This window comes from Octopus sinensis, linkage group LG1 (assembly GCF_006345805.1).
Source record: "Octopus sinensis linkage group LG1, ASM634580v1, whole genome shotgun sequence".
NCBI classification, from domain to species: Eukaryota; Metazoa; Mollusca; class Cephalopoda; order Octopoda; family Octopodidae; genus Octopus; species Octopus sinensis.
Genome location: NC_042997.1, coordinates 135,410,342 through 135,431,844, shown reverse-complemented (window position 1 = coordinate 135,431,844; position 21,503 = coordinate 135,410,342).

Below are 21,503 nucleotides of genomic sequence, written 5' to 3'. Positions count from 1 at the left end.
GACGTTTGGCGGCGAGGTTGGCCCTCGACCAACACTTCAACGCCAAACACGAAGGATGTGCTGTCAGAGCTAGGATGCGTGCTCTAAGGAACGAAGGTGTTGGAGCCGCGCGAGAGAGGCCGGGTGGCAGAGGCGCAACAGGGCAACAAAGCCACCATTCGGTCACTGGTAGACGAACAGGGGCGCGAATTGCTCGAGCCAAGTAAAATGTGTGAGGTCTTTCAGCAGCATTTTGCCCGACTGTTCGGAACGAGTGGAGGGCAAGAACGTAGGGTGGACTTCAGTGCCTACCTACATAGCCTACCACGACTCTCGACAAGAAAGCAGGGCAGGGTGCTGCGAAGGTGCCATCACGGCGGCGGAAGTGCAGGAAGCGATGGCAGAATGCTCGAGGGACACAAATCACGGGTTTGGATGGTCTACCCTACGAGCTTTACAATTGTATGCCAGACTTGTTGGAGATCTCTTGGCGGCGGTGTACTGCAACTGGCAGCAAAACGGGAGCATTCCTGGTTTTGTGAGCCGAGGAGCCGTAACACTGCTGAAGAAAGATCTAAACAAGGGAAATGTAATAGATAAATTTAGGCCCATCACTCTGCTCAATGCAGACTTGAAAATTTTGGCCAAGGTGTGCTAGCCAAGAGGTTGGCGCTTGTCATCGAGAGAGAAACTGGTCGACAAGGCGCAAACGTGCGCCCGTGCCAGGCCGGACCATCCATGACAACCTCCATCTGATGCGCTACATCATAGACAGGGTAGTTAACGAACCTGGCATGGGTGGGGCCCCTGATCAACTTGGATCAATCGAAAGCCTTTGATAGGGTAGACCATCGATACTTGGAGGCAGTCCTGAGAGCGGCTGGTTTCGGTCCCGTCTTCCGCGGCTGGATAGCTGCCTTGTACAGAGGCATCCGTCGGTTCGGTAATTCGCGTAAATGGACATCTATCGAGACCTTTCGACATTGCACGTTCGGTCCGTCAGGGATGCCCCCTCTCGGCGCTTCTATACGTATTGACTCTTGAGCCACTACTGCGGAAGCTGGCGACTCTAAGGGGCATCCCGCGAGAATTGGGATGCGGGACGAGCGTGTCTGCATACGCGGACGACGACGTCACCGTCATAGTGTCTAGCCACGAGCACATCGAGCTGGTCGGCGAGACACTGAAAAACTACGAAGCGGTGACAGGAGCGAAAATCAACCGGGAAATGTCAGTGGGCTTGCGACTAGGCACCTGGAGAAGCAAGCCCATGCCGTCCACCAGCGCCTCCGTCGTGGGACGCTGGACCGACGGCCCGGTTGAGTTGCTCGGGGTCTGGTTTGGTCCGGACCTCCAAGTGGAGAAGAACTGGAACGAGATAACGAGTAGGGTGGTCACTCTCGCCGGCAATGGGCCGAGAGGAAACTGTCCAAAAGGTCGAGCGGAGGGTGGCGAACACGTACATCGCGTCCGTCATCTACTACCGCCTGACCGTCGTACCTTGTCCCGACCCTACCATCACAAACTACAACGCATTCTCTTTCGCTTATTGTGGAAAGGATGCGTCCCGATGGTCAGGCGATCCATTTGCTGTCAACACCCGTTAAAAGGAGGGCTGGGCATGCCGTGGTGATGATGCGCAGATACGCGCTGAGACTGCGACATCTCTGGCTCTATGTAGACGACGGTGAACAGGTGTGGTCGCCGTTTGTGAGGCACGCTTCCCGCAGCTCGTCTCCATGACCGAACTGCAGTCGTGGATCAAAAAGAGGCCGAGGAAGGGCGAATGGCACCGCGAGTGTCGCGTTGCTCTCAAGCAACTCTGCCGTCCTGGGTCGACCTTAAGTGACTTCAACACAACCAAGCATTCTTAGGGGTTTAGTGGAGGGGAGGTACGACGACGAGCTCGGGGCGAACCTGGACGTCGACGAGGAGTACCTGACCCGCCTGTTCAGGACGACTTTCGGGCCAGGGCCCATGGACAACTTCCAGAGATCCCTGGCCTGGCAGTGCTACCGAGAAGCGCTACCGTTCGGGATAAGCTCTACAGACACGGCTCGAGAAACACGGGGCCGACCTGCCCGAGATGCGATCAGACGACGAGACACGCGTTCTGCACGCAGTCGTTCAGTGTCCAACAATTTCCGACTTGTGGGCTTATGTCGAACAACTGCTGTCACGTGTGGGACGAATCGGTTTATCAGCTGAGTCTATCGTCAATATTGTCACGCCTCCTTCCTTCAAACGGGAAGGAAGAGCTATTTTCATCATCCTTGTGGCTATGGCGAAAGAATGTATCTGGTGGACCGCGTCTGAAAAGGTTGGAGATAAACACTTTCCTCTCTGGTCAATCTCTCATCAACTTCTTCAAGTACCACTTGAAAAGGAAAGTGAGAGTAGAGAGGCAAGTTTTCTAGCGAATGTTTTAAAAAAAGATGGGTGAATGTAGCAAGAATGGCACGTATGAATGACGAAGCCACCTTGAGCATAATCCTATGAACCCAGAATTGAAAACAAGAGATTTGCTTATTTGCAAAAAAAAAAAAAAAAAAAAAGAAATATAAAATGTGACTTCATTGACCGAGGTTACCGTGGTCTTTTCCGTAGGCTTTTCTTTCCACGGGTAAACCTCACCTATCCTCCCCTTTACACTTCATATTGACATTTCTGTGATAACGATCCCTATTGATCAATTTTTTTTTTCCTCCTCCCCCCTTTTTTTAACCCACCCCCCCTTTTTTGTCCTCTTTCTCCCCTTTTACGATCCTTTTGATCGAAACTCCCCCCTTTGCTTTTTTTTTTTTTTTTTTAAACCTTCAAAAGAAAAGCTCTACCTTATAATTTGTTCTATCTGTGTGCAGCCCTGTGTGGCTAATAAAGAAACTATCTATCTATCTATCTATCTATCTATCTATCTATCTATCTATCTATCTATCTATCTATCTATCTATCTATCTACCTATCTATCTATCTATCTAACTACCTACATACCTACCTACCTACCTACCTACCTACCTACCTATCTATCGATCTATCGATCAATCTATCTATCAAACAGACACACACATAGACACCCACATAGACACACACACAAACACAGGCACACACATGCAGACACATATCTTAATATTTCACTTAAACAAACAGAATATTCATTAAACTCACTTCTATCTGAACAAAGCGACACGCATGGACACACACGTCCGGACACACATATGTACATCCACATACTTAAGTGACAAATACATAGGCCAATGTGTCATGACCCTTCTCAAACAAAGTTAATGACCTTAAAAACATTTCGCCCTCCTCCGACTTTCACCAAAGTGCTTGTCACGAAATGTGCATATCTAAACCACATAATTAGATATGACTGTGTGTGTATATATATATATATATATATATATATGTATGTATGTATATATATGTATGTATATATATATATGTATATATATTTATTTATATATATTATATAATATATATATATATATATAATATATTATAATATATATATATATATATATATATATATATATATATAATATATATATTTGTTGAAATGGAAAGATGAATTATCTTGTTACGGAATATTCAAAAGTTAAAACCGATACCTGGGTAGCAAAAATCACAGCAGAAAAAACACGGTTGGAGCTATGACCATAGGGTGTTGCAACCGTGCGTTGGCGCGGATAATTGAAGTTTAATATAATTATTGAATGGAAGAAATGGAGCTGAACGAAGATTCTACAGAATTCCTTTTATTACATTCTACACATGTTTCAAAGGCCACAAATTTCCAAATTCTGCAATATGGTATCCTTATTCAATCAGAATTTGGAAATTTGTGGCCTTTGAAAAATGTGTAGAATGTAATAAAAGGAATTCTGTAGAATCTTCGTTCAGCTCCATTTCTTCCATTCAATAATTATAAATAATATATATATATAAAGTTAATCCAAACGAGAAAGCACAAAAAAACACAACAACGCGAGGACGTGGAACAAATATAGTATTATTGGACGCTCAGGAAAGAAGGAAAGAAGGAGGGTTTAACGTTTTGAGCGGAGCTCTTCGTCGGAAACATAGGAGAAGGAAAGATCCAGAGAAGGGAAGACAGAGGAAAAAAAATCGCGAACGTTACACATGAGGTCACATTTTTATATACATATATATACACATATATATACACACACATGCATATTCTCAGTGTGTCTGGGGTGGTGGTGCATATGAATACATTTTGTAGGGGCGTATATATATATGTATATATTCTTTTAGTTTTTACTTGTTTCAGTTATTTGACTCCGGCCATGCTGGAGAACCGGCTTTAGTCGAACAGATCGACCCCAGGACTTATTCTTTGTAAGCCTAGTACCTATTCTATCTGATCGTCTGCCGCACCGCTAAGTTTCATGGACACAGACACACCAGCATCGGTTGTCAAGCGATGGGGGGAGACAAACACAAATACACACACGCATATATATATATATATATATATATATACACACACACACATGTATATATATATATATATTCACACATATATATATATATGTGTGTGTGTGTGTGCGTGTGTGTGTATATGTATGTATATATATATATATATATATATATATATATATATTCTTTGTAAACCTAGTACCTATATATATATATATATATATATATTATATTTCAAAATAATTGAAGAGAAAGAAGTCATACTTCTTCGTTCATAGTTCAACATGTTAACCTTAAAATAGACTTAATTCACCTCGTCCGCCGTTACATCATTTCGTATAAGGAAGAATTGTCGATGTTTTATTTAAACATTATCATTTAACACGCGTGGAGATAAGTTTTTTTTAGCTCAGCTCCCTCTCTCTTCCTCCCTCTCCCTCTTTCTCTCTCTCTCTACATATACATAATTTGCCGCTATAGACTCAATGGCAAGTAAGACGCGTCCCATTATATATATATATATATATGAGAAGCGTTCCAATATATATATATTTAGAAATATCAAGTAATGCTATTTCGTTTCAAATATTCCGCCATGGTTCCTAACTCTTCTTCCATGACTAGATAAAAAGAACACGGTAGTTTCACTTCACCAATATTAAATATAATGCAATAAATATTTTCGATTCTGTGTATCATAAGATAATACACCGAAAGTGTGAACTTTGAAAGAAAATCGGAAAACCGTGGATAAAATAAATATAATATATTATAGTTTTGATTTAATATATCATCATAAAAAGAAACCTCAAATTCTTTAGATAAAGAATCAATATTTCTGCTTTATCAAAAAATATTATTATTTCACCTTAATGGAAATTATGACTAATGAATAAAAAAATAGTGCGATTTTTAATTTCATATATATTCACGATGTTTACACAGGGGTTTTCTTTATATCGTATGTCTTTTAAAATTTTCTTCATATTTCCTATCTTACATATATAAAGATTGCATACTGGTCACTTGGGATGCTAATACCATTGCTTTATTAATATACTGTGTTAGATCACCCCATAAGACTATGTGATTTCCTTTTTCTATTTAACTTTATGTTTGTTTTGATTTGCTAAAGACAGACAATGTGATTTATCATAGTATAATATATATATATATATATATATACATATACATATGCATATAGATATGAATTAAACATTTCCTCATTCATCTAGTTCAGATCTTATATTATATTTTTACCCAAAGTATAATACAGATAAATAAAAAATATCCCGGGAGATATTAAAATATCATCGTTGGTGTAAATAACTTCTGTGAGTCTCCACAAAAGTTTATAGATAGTATAGAAATAAAGTTTCAGTAGTTTATGTTAGTTGCAGAAATTTAGTAGTAGCTAATTAAGTAACATAATAGATATTGTCTGATTTTTCTTATGCCCACTAACTGTATTTTCTCTGAGTGTTTACTGAAAACTTTTTTATGTTTTTGTTATATAATATCAGAGCAACGCTGATTTTCATTTGATTACATTTATAATTTTATACATAACAGCTATTTCCATTTATTTATTTCCATTTACTTCCATATTTACATTTGGTGGTAGTTCTGGACTCTACAAAACGGAAGGTAATTCCATACCGCCTACATTTCTATCGAGGCGTGTGGCTTAGTGGTTAGCGTGTTGAACTCATGATCGTAAGGTTGTGGTTTCGATTCCTGGACCGGGCGATGCGTTGTATTCTTGAGCAAAACACTTCATTTCACGTTGCTCCACTCCATTCAGGTGGCAAAAATGAGTAATCCTGCGACGGACTGGCGTCCCGTCCAGGTGGGGAATTTCTACGCCACTGAAACCGAGAAACCGGCCCTAATGTGACTGGAGTGGAGGCACATGGCCTAGTGGTTAGAGCAGCGGACTCGCGGTCGAGGGTTCACGTGTTCGAATCTCAGACCGGGCGATGTATATGTTTATGAGCGAAACACCTAAGTTCCACGCGGCTCCGTCAGGTTATGGCGAACTTCTGCTGACTCTTTCGCCACAACATTCTCTCACTCTTTCCTCCTGCATCTTGCAGCTCACCTGCAACAGACCGGCATCTCGTCCAGGTGGGGAACCTATACGCTAAGGAAACCGGGAAACCGGCCCTTATGAGCCAGGCATGGTTCGAGAAGGAACCTACATTTCTGCTTACAACGTAAGAAAAGGATGCTACATGCACTCAGGCAATTCCCTGATTTTGATATACCACAATTGTTTCTGACATGGATAGTATAACAAAGTCTATGTAGCATTCAAATAATATGCATTCTTGATTGCAGTTTTTGAGAAACTGTTGAGCAGATATTCGGCAGTAAACTAAAAAAAAAAAGAAAAAAAAAACGATTGTGCTGCATACTATTGATCCATTTTTTAATCATGTAAATATATTCCAGCTAATCACAGCCTATCCTCACAAAATGTACGACTTATGTAAACATGATTCTAGAAATGCAACACAATTAAATTGGAGATTATAAAATATAAGGTAAACTGTGAACTGGACAATAATATTTGCTGATAATCGCATAATCACTAAATGCAGTGGAAGAGTATGTTTTCAATGTGATGTGTGTAGTAGAGTATTGATTACGAGACAATGTATTAATGATTTTATGCTTAGCGCAACCAACTCAGTTTACTTTGCAGAAGTTAACTATTTATAGCTCACTACTATTCAGAATACTGTAAAGTTGATGAGTGATTGGTGTATTGGTAATATGGTAGTTAAATTCCTCCTCAAAATATTGTTTACAGAGAAATGTTATAACGAGTCAGTAGATTACAGAGACAAAGCCATAATACCAAGAAAGACAATAGAAAAAATATCCGTATTTAAATTATTCTAAGTATAGTAACTGTAAGGAACTGAATCGTTTATCGAATGAACAATAGTATGAATAGTGGACACTGATGTGAGAGATTCCCTTAATGTAATTTCTTTAAATTAATTCGTAAAGATCATTTATTCCTTAGTTTAGTCCTGCAAAGTTCCAGTTTATAAACTCTCATAGAATATAATGAAATACCAACAACTTCTCCGTTCGACTGTTATGTCAGTCAAATTAAAATAACAATTAGAATGTATTTGAGTGGAAAAAGAACTTCGTGAAAAGTTTGTGTACATAATACATATAACACACGGATTAAGTTGCATTAAAAACCGTCTATTCTTTTGCATCAGACCTATTTGTAGGTAGGCTCTCTTAAGGTATTTTTAGATAATAAAATGGTATTAGTTTTACACTGGAAACGGATATTCGATTATTTACGATTAAATAAAGTATGGGGATGAATATATGATCAATACACGATTGCTAAAAGATATTTCGTTAGATCTATCAAATACACTTAGCTGCAAACTAAAGATAACTAACGATGTTGAGAATTAAAATTTCACGATAACACATATAACGCAATCAATTTACTGTCGGAGAAGTATTTTGCAATTTATCCTGTTGTATACCATTTCTCCACTGAGTGCAGCTACACATACAAACTTTGAAAAGCACTAACTTTCGACATAATTATTATATTTTCATACGACTAGTAATTTTGTATAACAAACTTATTGTAACTAAATTAAAATAGAAATCTATCTCAGAAGCTTTTGCATACTACTTCTCCAGATATACATACCTACTTACATAGGCGTAGGAGTGGCTGTGTAGTAAGTAGCTTGCTTACGAACCACATGGTTCCAGATTCAGTCCCACTGTGTGGCACCTTGGGCAAGTGTTTTCTACTATAGCCTCAGGCCGACCAAAGCTCTGTGAGTGGATTTGGTAGAGGGAAACCGAAAGAAGCCCGTCGTATATATGTATGTATGTATGTATATATATATATATATATATATATATATATATATATATATATATATATATATATATATATATATATATATATATATATATATACATATGCATATATATATGTTTGTGTATATGCTTGGGTGTCTGTGTTTGTTCCCCCAACATCGCTTGACAACCGATACTGGTGTGTTTACGTCCCCGTAACTTAGCGGTTCAGCAAAAGAGAACGATAGAATAAGTACTAGGCTTACAAAGAATGAGTTGTTAGACTAAAGGTGGTGGTCCAGCATGGCCACAGTCAAATGACTGAAACAAGTAAAAGAGTATAAGAGAGTATACATGGCAACTCAATTTCTTTCTATCAACAAGCATTGCACTATTTAACATTGTCCGGAAAGAAATCAACGAGGCAAAAATATCCTATCACCTTTACATGGAATCTAGACACATTCTTCAAGGGGTATCAGATAAGCCAGCTATACTTCGATACAACTTACTCAACAAGAACTCCCTAATTGAATGGATCTTTGATACTACAAAACTCGATTAGAAAGGACTTTGCAAATACTATCAGGTGGTGATTTTATGTCAGACATAACCTGGGCCTATCTTTGGTTCAAACATCTAAGTTATGTATATAAGCGCGCGTGTGTGTCTGTGTGAGAGTATGTAGACCACAGATGAGATCCAGAGGTTCTCAGTATAGAAGACAGCAGTACTCAAAATATTCAAACTTAGACTCAAACTTAGGCTCAAAAGATTCAAACCACACCATCATCCACACACCTACACATGCACACACGCACACACACACACGTCAAGGTCAACGGCTCCCTTCCACACGTTCATACATGCTCGCTTATACATAAATGCACGCGCACCTTCGTTTTAGGATCACCACTATTTTATTATCTCCCCTCATTCCTAGCTCTCCTGTGTGACCCCTCTATCCGGTATTCGCCATGATTGATCGCTAGCCACGACACATTCTTTATTCTCTCTCTTTGTTTCTTTCTGTTTTCCTTTCTGAGGAAGAGCGTAGGCTCGAAACATTAAAGACTTTTTCACTTCCCGAGTGCTAAACCAATACATCTACTTCTTGTCTACACCACCTGTCTTTGTCTTTTGTTTTTTTTTGTGAATTTTCCCCTTACATATATATATATATATATATATATATATATATATATATATATATACATATGTATGTATGTATGCATGTATGTATGTATATGTATGTGTGTGTATAATTATATATATATGTGTGTATATGTTTGTATTTGTGTTTATAATTATATGTATGTAGCTATATTAAATAGCTGTATAGAAATACCTAATTTTAAAAAATTACAGGAGAACCAGAGGAGGAAACAAAACTTCGATGGGACCTCGCCTTAACAAAATTCAAGACCGACATTTCTATTATCCTGTCTAAACAATCCCATTACAAAGCCAAATACGGAGCAATCGACAGTCTTATTGAAGACTAGCATTATGAGCCCTCGTTGCCGGGTCATAGTGCTAGTGCATGTATATATGTGTATATATATGTATACATATTACAATGTACATCTATATATATATACATCTGCATATAAAATACAAAGTTATATCTTGATATCGCTAGTATATCAATACTCAAAATATATAACAGACTGGAATTGTAGGCCCGTCTCTTGCAATTTCGATCAATTGTATCTTGTCCTCCCTGTTGTATAGAAGGGTGGCTACAATCCAGCCTACCTCTACTTCTTGGGGGACATTTTAAAATTTTATCCGGGACGTCCTACGTTCCAGATATAAAGGTAAAAATAAAATATTTCCACTTTGGAAGGTTTGAGTCGAGTACTCCCTTGCACGCTCCGTTGACTCGAACAATGCTTCTATTGTGGCGAATTTACTGCCTCTAATTAGATATCTTTCATAGTCACACCAAGACACTTTTCGATGGTGCATTCCTCCAGGTGTTCAAATCTTTTTTTCTCTACATTGTATACTTTATAGACAATAGTCTTTTCTTTAATTTAATTTTTTTATTTCGTTTGGTGGTGTTATCCTAGATTCACCGTCTTTGTCGGTAATCAATCCGTATTTCTTCCATTTTAATTTCAATGAGTTCGCGCCTACCGACGGCTGCAGTGAAATTCATTTTTGGACTTTCATCTATCGAAGGCATTCTTACAAAAATGCTTCCGTGTAAACGGTGAAAATATTGTCAATTTCCCCAAACAGGGACACAATTCAATTTTTAAACAATAAACAAAGCTCCTTCTCCCAAAGGGGTGGTGGTTTGAGTTTACAAATATTTTAACAAATGCAACACAACAATGTTTCCTTTACGAGGAACCAACAAACGTGATAACAATAGTTAAACAGTAATAATAATAACAACAAACCTTACGATGAGTCAGAAAGCATTAAGCAGTTGAAGCTTTATTCCTTTATGTATAAGAAATAAACCAACAGCTCTGTAGAAGCGGCTGTTCGAGAAAACACATATTACATATAGGCAAACTTCATATAGATACTTAATGCTAGCTAATTAGCAGATAATCTAATGTAAAAGCACAGCTCTATCTGGACTATTCCATTTCTGTACGCTAATTTTATTTTTTATTTATTCCCATTCATGTGAAACCACTTGTTCAAGTTCAAATCATTGATGCAATTTTATACCAATTGCTATTTTTACTTTTGTTATGTTACGATTATATTATACTTTAGTTTGATTTTAATTACTACTTACTACATATAATTCAATTGTTATTATTTTCATTGTTAAAGTGAAAGCATCTGACAAAATAGAGAAATGTTTTGTTTCACTTTTAACACGTAATACTGAAACAGTGGAGAACATATGATATTGCTATGGGCTCGCTCTAGGCAAGACGTGGAAAATTGTTTTGCTCATAAAGCTTACTTGGACCCTAAGTAAGGCATGTGTAAAATTGGAATGAAATTGGTTGTGTAGTTCTCAAGTTTTAGGAAACACACAGACAGACAGACATTCTCAGTTTTATATATATAGAGATGAAATATCAAAATTAGTTCCTTAATATTTTATATTCAATATTTCATCTAGTCACTAGGACAATCAATACTTCATTTCATTTTACTATATATATATTATTTATACTATATATTCTATATTCTACATTAATATTATAAAGAATATAAATAAAACAAAAAACAGGGTTGGAATTTCTTTGAATAATATATTCCTTTATACAAATCCCTTTATATATTATATATATATATATATATATATATATACATATATATACATACATACTCATACACACACATACATACACACATACACAGACACACTTATATATATATATATATATATATATGACAAATTAAATATAGAGATATTGCAATATTTAATTAAAAACTATGAATATATAATATATAATACTAATAATATAAAATAACATAATATTATATAAATAACTATCAAAACCGTAAAAGTCCAATATATTGTTTCGACTGATATATATTTTTTCTGATATATATAATGACAGTTCAATTACAGATAAGTCACTTCAGGGTCAATCGGTTCAAAAAGACGAAATCCTGTCTGGGAAGGACGGCTTGATTGTAAAAATTAATTCAAATGTCTGTGTTATCATCGTGAGCGTTACTTATAAAATCTTACATCAATTATAATTTTAAAAAAAACAACAAAAACATTTAAACGGATGATACAATCAAGTGCAATCCACTAACATCGAAATTCACTTCATTATATCTCAAACACATAACAATTGGAAACCAAGATAGTATCTTGTCATCACAACATACTATGATAGTATATATGTGTATATATATGTATATGGTTAAGTATCTCAGTTTTCTCCTACGTGTAACTACAACAAAAATATATAAACAATTACATTTTCAATACAGAAAGTCTTTTCTCTATTAAATTAGTTGGTACAAAAAATTAATTGTTTAAATTAGCTAATAATAATCTTCTATATTCATTATATTCCAGAAGGGATAATTACATAGTAGATATGAAAGAAAATCTAATGAAAATTTCTCTGTTTGTTTACTTTATCTATTTAATATAATATTGTAATATAAATAAATTATTGAATGTCAATAGAATATCTCTATATTAAATTTATCTTTATTATTGAATTATACCAATACTTATATGGTATACAAATGAAGTATATATATATATATATATATATAATTAAAATAAGCAACAAGTATATCTAGAGGTAATGCTGTACGATCGTTTCATGCAACTCCGTTTAATTGAACAATGTGATCAATTTAAAATGCAGAGCAAACTTCAGCTGCACAAGGACATAGAATTTAATTTAATTAAATTAGAACAGATGGACATATTGGTATTATTATACCTAAAATCTCCAAGTTTAGAAATTACTGAATTTTTCAAGAAGACATTGTTACAGTCTCTGCCTGTCACTGGTTTTTTGTTTTTATGGAGTCATTTTTAACTTATAGACTAGTTTATCAAATCCTTTGTATATCTAAGGCCGAGAGAACAGAGGGTAGTATCAGTTAGGGGTAGGGCTGAGGGATTAGACAGATATCATAGTTAGTATAGTCATAAAAATCAAGATTTATTAGAAGGAATATCACGTGGTTTGGTAAAGGAAAACTTAAAACAAGATGTTAGCTGATAATTAAGAGGGTCGCCCAGTAGCAGACCATCGATAATGAAACAGAGGAACTCTTATCATGTCATACTACTGTTAAATATTTTAAACAATGTTGCTATATTGTATTCAGTTAAAGTTTAGGGTTATTCAAAGGATTATTAAGAGGCATATTATAGCAAAAGGATAGAAATTTATGAATATATTTAGTATAACCCAACTTTTACCACAATAGAGGGAGGAAAAGTAATTATCCAGAAATAGTTTAATATTTATACATAATGTACACTTAAATCATCAGATGGAATCTGTGAATATTGATTAATTTGTATATACTGGTATTAATAAAGGAGTATTGGAGTAAAGGAACACGCTAATTATCTCTCTCTATATAAAACTGAGAATGTCTGTCTTGTGAAGATACCCATATTGCTTTTTATAAGCTATTGGGGTACAGAAATTTAGGTTTATCTAAAGGCAATTATAATGCATTAAAATGATCGGGTAGGGTAGAAACACCATAGAAAAGGATATAAAATAGCTTAATCACTAAAATCATGATGAAGTATATATACTAATTTAGTAACATCAATAGAGATGCTTTATAGAAAATATGTAATAATTCAAGTATTTAAAATTGTTTATTTACCTAATTAGCTTGTGTCTATAATCACTGATACCCAGTATTAACAAAAAGAAAAATTAATGCTGTAGGACATGCTACCTATGCACTGATTTTAGACTAAGAAGTGAGAATTTACAAAATAAAACAACAACAAAGAAACAAAAGACGAAAATAGGTGTGTAAACACCAAACAGATGTATTAGTTTAACGCTCGGGAAGTGAGAAAGTCTTTTACGTTTCGAGCCTACGTTCATCGACAGAAAGGAATACAGAAATAAACAGGGAGAGAAAATAAAAAAAGGTATAGTGGCTATCTATCTATCTATCTATCTATCTATCTATCTATCTATCTATCTATCTATCTATCTATCTATCTATCTATCTATCTATCTATCTATCTATCTATCTATCTATCTATCTATCTATCTATCTATATAAATTAGAAAAAAACCACCTTTTATCAACTCAACAATGAAAAAATTAGATTATACCATATAGAAAAAAATTACAGCCTATAGAATAAATTAAATATAAGATAAAAACTCCGTTTCAGTATCATTAGTGAAAATCGGCGCAGACTGGACTAGGCTATCCAGTTGTGCCTCAGTTTTTGTGAACAGCTTCAGGTCGCGAATGAATAACAAATGGTTTAGTTTTCCCTTACCTCTTCACAGATCATGCCCTAACTTTGTTTTCTGCAGTATTTCACTGAAGGAAATCATTCCCAGCACGAATATGAATGGAGACACACTTTCCCACTGGATGATTCCTCTCTTAATTTTCACCTCTCCTGGTAATTGCTTCCATTCTGTCAATTCCGTTCTCCAACATTTCATGCTATTTCATATAAGGCTTCTTATATTCTCTGCTAATCTATACACTTCCATCGTTCTTATTATCTAGGAGTGTGGTATCATATCCTTTGCTTTGCGATAGTCAACCAATGCAATGTTGAGGTTTGTACGTCTTCCCTTGCAGTTTCTGATAATTATATCATTCTTTTTTATTATTATCATCTTCATCACCACCACCACCACCACCATCATCATCATCATCATCATCATCATTATTCAGTGAGAAGGCAATGCATGCCATCAAATTAACACTGGAGTAAAATATACGAACCCCAGCTCAAAAGCTTCTCCAATGAGGGTTGTTTAAGGATGTTGAACAAAATACCCATGTTTTCAAAGGTAAATTATGCAAACCCCAAAGAATTTCTCTCAACACATGGCTGTGATTCTCCCTCACTACCTCTGCTCGTAATCAGAGATGCACATATCATCAGCCACTAAGGGACATACTCAACTGGTTAAAGTCAAACAAATAATAAGCAAATCTGTGGTATTGAGCAAAATATTTTCTGTAGACCATCTTTTATATCAAGGCAAAACAATGTACATGATAACACTTCCAATCTCTTAAGATCAAAAGCAATGAGAGCCACTGCCTGCTACTGCATTAGGGTATATCATATCATCATCATCATCCCCATCATCATCATCATCATCATCATCATCATCATCATCATCATCATCATCATCATCATCATCATCGTCATCATCATCATCATCATCATCATCATCATCATCATCATCATCATCATTATTATTATTATTATTATTATTATTATTATTATATTATTATTATTATCATCATCATTTTTATTCAGTACTCTTATTTTTATCCTGTGCTTTCACTGCACTATCGAGTGCAGCTGTGTGCCTTGGCTATGCGCTGTGGTTTGTTGTGGTGTCTTATTTTCACTGTATTGAAATTGCTTTACATAGGATGTGTGCGGTGCCTAGTACTGTTATTTCCTGTATGTTATGTACACTCGTAAGTCCTGATGTTTTTGTTATGAACTCGTCTGAATGTTTTTTTTTTACCAAACCTAACGAACCTACTATTATAGGAATTGCTTCTATCTTCAGGCTCCACATTCAATTTACATCTGTTTACAGATCTTTGTATTTTGAAAATTCATCCGTTTCATTTAGAGAAACGTTGTCATATGTTGGTAATGAAATTTCAATTAGAAGGAATCTTTTTACTTGGTGATCTCTGACAACTATATCCGGTCTATTAGCCTTGATTTCTCTATCTTTGTATATTCGTATATCCCAGAGTATGGTTGTTTCTTCTTCTTCTTCTTCTTCTTCTTCTTCTTCTTCTTCTTCTTCTTCTTCTTCTTCTTCTTCTTCTTCTTCTTCTTCTTCTTCTTCTTCTTCTTCTTCTTCTTCTTCTTCTTCTCATCATCACTATCTATCTATCTATATATCTGTGTGTGTGTGTGTGTATGTGTGTGTGTGTGTGTGTCTGTGTGTGTATGTCTGCGTGCGTGTCTCAAAATTATATAAACAAGACGGAGACAGGTGACAGAACACCAAACAGTGTTATATATATATATATATATATATATGGATCGCGTTATAAAATTAGCATTAGCCATTTTGAGTTTGTTACAATATCAAAATCTGTCTGTGCAATGTGTGACAAACCGCAAACTTGAGAGTTAAAACACTTAGATTGCTTGATTGGAGGAAGTTTGATGCTTCTGCGTAAATGTGGTACCAACGAGTTGACCAATTCCTACATGTTTGTTCTACCTTTCTTAGAATTGATTTGTCATCCATTATATATTTGAGGAGATGGTGACTGTTGGTCCATCTTCTTTCTTCTTTGAGTAGCAATCACCGTTTCTCCGCTATCTGTAAAATGTTGAATCTCTGAAGTTTATTATTGCTTCTGTCTTCCTACTCCTCATTGAAAGCTTTGTCAATTCGAATCATTCTCTTTCTTCTCTCCGATAATATCACTACCAATCATTCTCTTTGGTCTCCCTCATTCTGTTACTATCAATTTACTTTTAGCAACATAACAGTTTTAGCTAAAGACTGTTAATTTTGCTGCTACGCTAGCCTCCTATTGATTTTCGCACATATACTAATTTGATTTAACTTAGAAGGTAACTTACATTTTGTGAATGTGAGTTCAAATTACAGTCACGACAAAATGTAATTACTGTTTTTATGCTACGATATCTCAAACGTTACATTTCCGTGAGAAATGTCTAGGAAACAGTGTTATTTCCAAACCTGATCTGATTAACAAGTAAATCAATTCTATCATTTTTGTAGGGCTTTTGAGACCCATAGAAGGCGAAAGAACTCTTCAGTAGTGCTAAACCCATGTGACTCATGGTTCATATGGTGACCTCAACATATTTAATTTTCGGGTGCAAAACAACGCATTTATCAAATTTGTTTTCAAGACTGTTAGGGATGCTCAAACACATGATAGTTAACCATCATACTCAAGATTACCGGTCGGTTGGATTACATGAAATTAACAATATATTGAGTGTTACCCACTGTTCCCTCCTGCTCTAGATATTTCATGCACACATTAATTTTAAGTTGTGTAATTGAATTGACTCTTTCAAATATATCTCTAAATATGACATCAAACAATTTGATGCTGCAATGTTTGATTTGACGCAATAAACCGCGATCAATTTATTCAATTCCTACCTTTTCATTTTTACTATTCAGTAACTTGCTGCTCACATGGGAAATATTTAAGATGTTTACTTCATTCAAATAACGGCTGCACAGTAAGTAAATCGCACAAAGGATAGTGTACTTAATTTTTCAAGAAGTGCCAGTATGAATACGTTGCAAAAGTACTTCTCGCCCATCAGGTTCCGTCCCACTATTCAAGCGGCAACAAGAAATGGGGACTAAGAAAACAATGTTAAATGTTAACGGTCAATGTGACTTGATAGATCATATCCTGCATACCAGATTCAAGACCAAGTTAATTTTCATATCAAATAATCAAAGGCTACATACAGAAAAAATATACTTTATGCTCGCACTACTGGAGCATGAAGCACAATGGTATAAATAAAGGTCAGGTGTTTTTACGTCCCTAAAATCCAACTGTCATAGGATTATTTTCTTCATGAAGTCAAATTACTTAAACAATCTGCTTCAGCTCTGGATTTCAAACACATTAAAAAGATATAACCTGGCATGAAAATAGAGTACACTAGCGAAATCTAGGATGCAATCTAAAATCAGTCATAAACTAAAATCTTCAAAAAAGTAAATGTGAATATAGATTCACATTTGCAGACCAGACGGCAGGCTTTGGGAATAAATGATTGGAATTTGCTTCCCTAGTGTACTTGGTAAAACTGCAAAAGACACTCTTTGTCTTTATTTGGTTTTCTTACCAACGTTTGCTAAAATAAGTGCATTTATATTACAAATAATTACTCAAGAATTGCTGTCAGACAACTTTCCGTTGGCAATAAACTAACTCTGCTTTAAACATTCTTTTAGGTTTTGGTACAAGGTGTGTGCATGTTTCTAATATTGTTAGGACATCCGAAAATGGACAAATTCTTAAAAACTACCAAATCATTGTTTATGATAAATGCACATTGGCACGTAAGAGAGCTTCGGAGGATCTGGACAGGCCAGTACCAGACTGACCCCCCAAAGGGGATGAGTAGCAGTTGTGTCGTCGGGTAAATTGCCTCAGATCTTGCCATTAAGATACAATCATAATTTCCCTAAGTCATAAGTTTTTTTAATTAAAATTGAAATGTCCAGACTGCCTACAAGCTTGAAAGTCAATCTTAGGTGATTAGCTATTAACATTCATGTCTACTGCATCTCAAACTTCAATGCTACTGCTTAACAGAGAACCATCTCAGTTTGAGAATAGCACAGATCTATTAGTAAAAAAGCTACACGTCATTGAATCTACTTTCCTCCTTAAGTGTAGAAATAGAGAACTTGCATCTATACCCAAAATTCGACTCTTTCCAAAAGATATGCTGTATCAATTCAGAAGTCTTTAGTTCCAAAATATCTATGAATCGACATGCCAATCAATAAATCAAAGGAAAATCATTGGCAATAGCTGGAATGCATCTTAAAGAATACTGTTTTGCCCATGGCCGATTTATGTTGGATACTCAAGAGTTCGAAGCACTGTAATATCCTATTTACAGCCCTGTTGGTGAAAAAAACACACTTTTTATCTGAGCTACTGACATGACAATTTCAGAATTGTTCGGTCGTTGATGAATATAGATCTCATATCATATAAGGGTGGGATCAAACCTATCTCTTATTATTGTCTCTGTTTTCTCTGCGTACATGTGTGGATTTTGTGACCGTAGATGTGAATATATTAATAGACAGATACAGGTATGCATGCGCACATACATACATACATACATACATACATACATACATACATACATACATACATACACACACACACACACACACACCACACACACACACACACACACACACACACATATATATATATATATATATATATATGTATCATAAAACAAAAGTAGAGGTCGGCAAATTACTATCCTTGCACGAAATCCGGCCCGTACTCTCATTTCACGCGGCTAGTCGTCTTCATTGCTTATAGAGTCACTATTTAGCGGAAACACAGATGGTAGAAGAGAACGCTATAAAACAACTTTAGTGTGATGGGCTCTATTTCTAGTAAAAACAGCCATTTCATAGATGGAAAACTCTGAATTTATATCACAACTATTTTGAGGGTTCATATGGGTAGCAATGAGTAGAAAGCAACTTGCCGAAAACGTTCATTTGATGCTTTCAACAGTCATGTAAAATCTTTCCTCTCAATAGAACAAGGAAGCTTATAATTAGGGATTAGTATTTATGTTGTACAAGCACCTATCACCATGATGTCTGCAAGAAACAAAGATTTTCAAGCATTAGAATACATCGTGCTTCTCGTAACTCGTATCCCTCTGTTAAGTATTTCTTGATGAAACAGAAAAAAAGCAGGTAATTTTATCCAAGCTGGTAATTCAAAGTTCTTAAGCGATGAGTGCATGGCATTATGCCGTCTCTGTGGATAAAAATATTTCAGTTACAAACCAGCCCATAATTCTGCTGGGAAATTATTATTTTCTTCCAACTTGACAGGAAAAAGAATTGAGCAGAATACTGTATAACAAACCAGAGATACATACGCTCCGCCATTGTCCCAGAGTTTTAGTATGGATAAACGACGCTAGAGAAATTTGTTACACCAGACACAAGTACTGGCAACACTGGAATCTCTCTTTTTTTATGAAGTGTCATATATAATGTATCGATCAGGCCGGGGCAATAACTTTATGGAGTATTAGCTACCGCCATAAACAAAAAAAATTCATTATGTTAAAAAAATATAAGCAATCTTAAGACCTTGTAAATAAGCTTTCCACATTAAAAGTATATCGAACTGAACAAAAATTAAAAGTAGTTTGCGTCTAAGGTTAGTGTACAGTATGAGGAAAATAAAATTTTCTCTCAAATTCTGAAACAGAATACCTCAAAAGTGCAAACTATTAAACTTCAGGCGAAAGTCTTTTGTGTAGTGTTGTCAAATTACACATAAAGTTGAAATGTTCATACATGAAAGGAAATAGATTGGAATACTGACATAGCTTGTTTCTATGAATACAGCTCCTATAGCCTCACAGAAGCGCTGCTGTACATAGTAGGCAAAAATACGTTAATTTATTTTCAGGTCGAAACTTCATCTACGAAGAATGCTCGAGGGCCGGAGCCGCTGTTGACGTGATTTTTGATAAAATTTACTATCTATAAATGTCACAAACTTTCAAAACAAATTCAGAATTAGGTAGTTATCAGAAGGCCCATGTTATGCTTAAAATCAAATTGACAATCACAATACGAATGAGTACTTCCTACATATATTTGACTAGTACGTACATATTTACAACCATATATACTATCTTTAAATAAGTCTTATTTATTGAATCTTTCACGCTCTTTCATTCTCCCTGTGTATGCGTGTGCGTGTGCATGTGTGTGTGTGTGTGTGTGTGCGCGCGCGTGCTTGTGAGTGTGCATGCTTGCGCGTATATGTATGTGTGCTTGTGATTGATTGTGTGTTCTCCTAGGAAGCCTATCGGGTAAGTATATAGATTGTATAGTATGATTGCTCATAATCCTTGTGGAGCTGATTTGTATCAGCTTCCAGCAATCATATTTTAACAGAGATATTCACTGTTATTGTGCGCTCCAACAGTTATACACAAAATTATGGATTTCCAGAATATAATGCCTTTGCAAAACTGTAAACATAAGCACTGATTTAGTTTCAAATATCTCCTGGCCAATTTGCTTTTTCTATTTCAAACTGGTGCTTATAAAGTTTAATCACATTTTATGTTAAAAGTCTCAGCAGTTAACTTATCTATATTGTGATTGGTGGGTTATTTCTTGTCGTAAGCATTTCATTTGAGGCGGGCAACTTTCTATATTGAACATCAATTTATATACCGTATTTGAGTGCATTTTGTCAGTCCTTGCATATAGGAAATTGGACGATTATGCTTTAGAGAGTATACTTTGGCGAAGTTCACTGCAATTTGCAGAAACAATCAACTGAAATATCTAGTTTTGGAGAGAGGAGTTGACAATCGCTAAAGTGGGTTAATTTACATACATAGATAAAAAAAGATTCATACATACGAACATTGAATATACATATACACTCTCACATGTTATGAAACCATGTTAGTTCGCGAGCGATTGCTAGTTGTAATTTTTATGTACGAGTGTAGGAATTTGACCTCTAAATTGTAGCTAGTAATAGTAATGAGAATAGCAGTCAAAATTACCCTTTACCGCAACATTGCTGTATTATGCATATATGAGCGTATGAATCATTGAGGAAACCTGTTGTATCACTGCAGTTCGTAAATATAGCAAATTAACTTAAATAAAATCAGAACATCTGGTTTATATACACAAGCATTGATACACACACGCACGCACACACACACACATACATACATGCGTGTGTGTGTACTTATGAAGATATAAAGATATGAAATAGACAGAATAGCTTCTGGTTTGCGG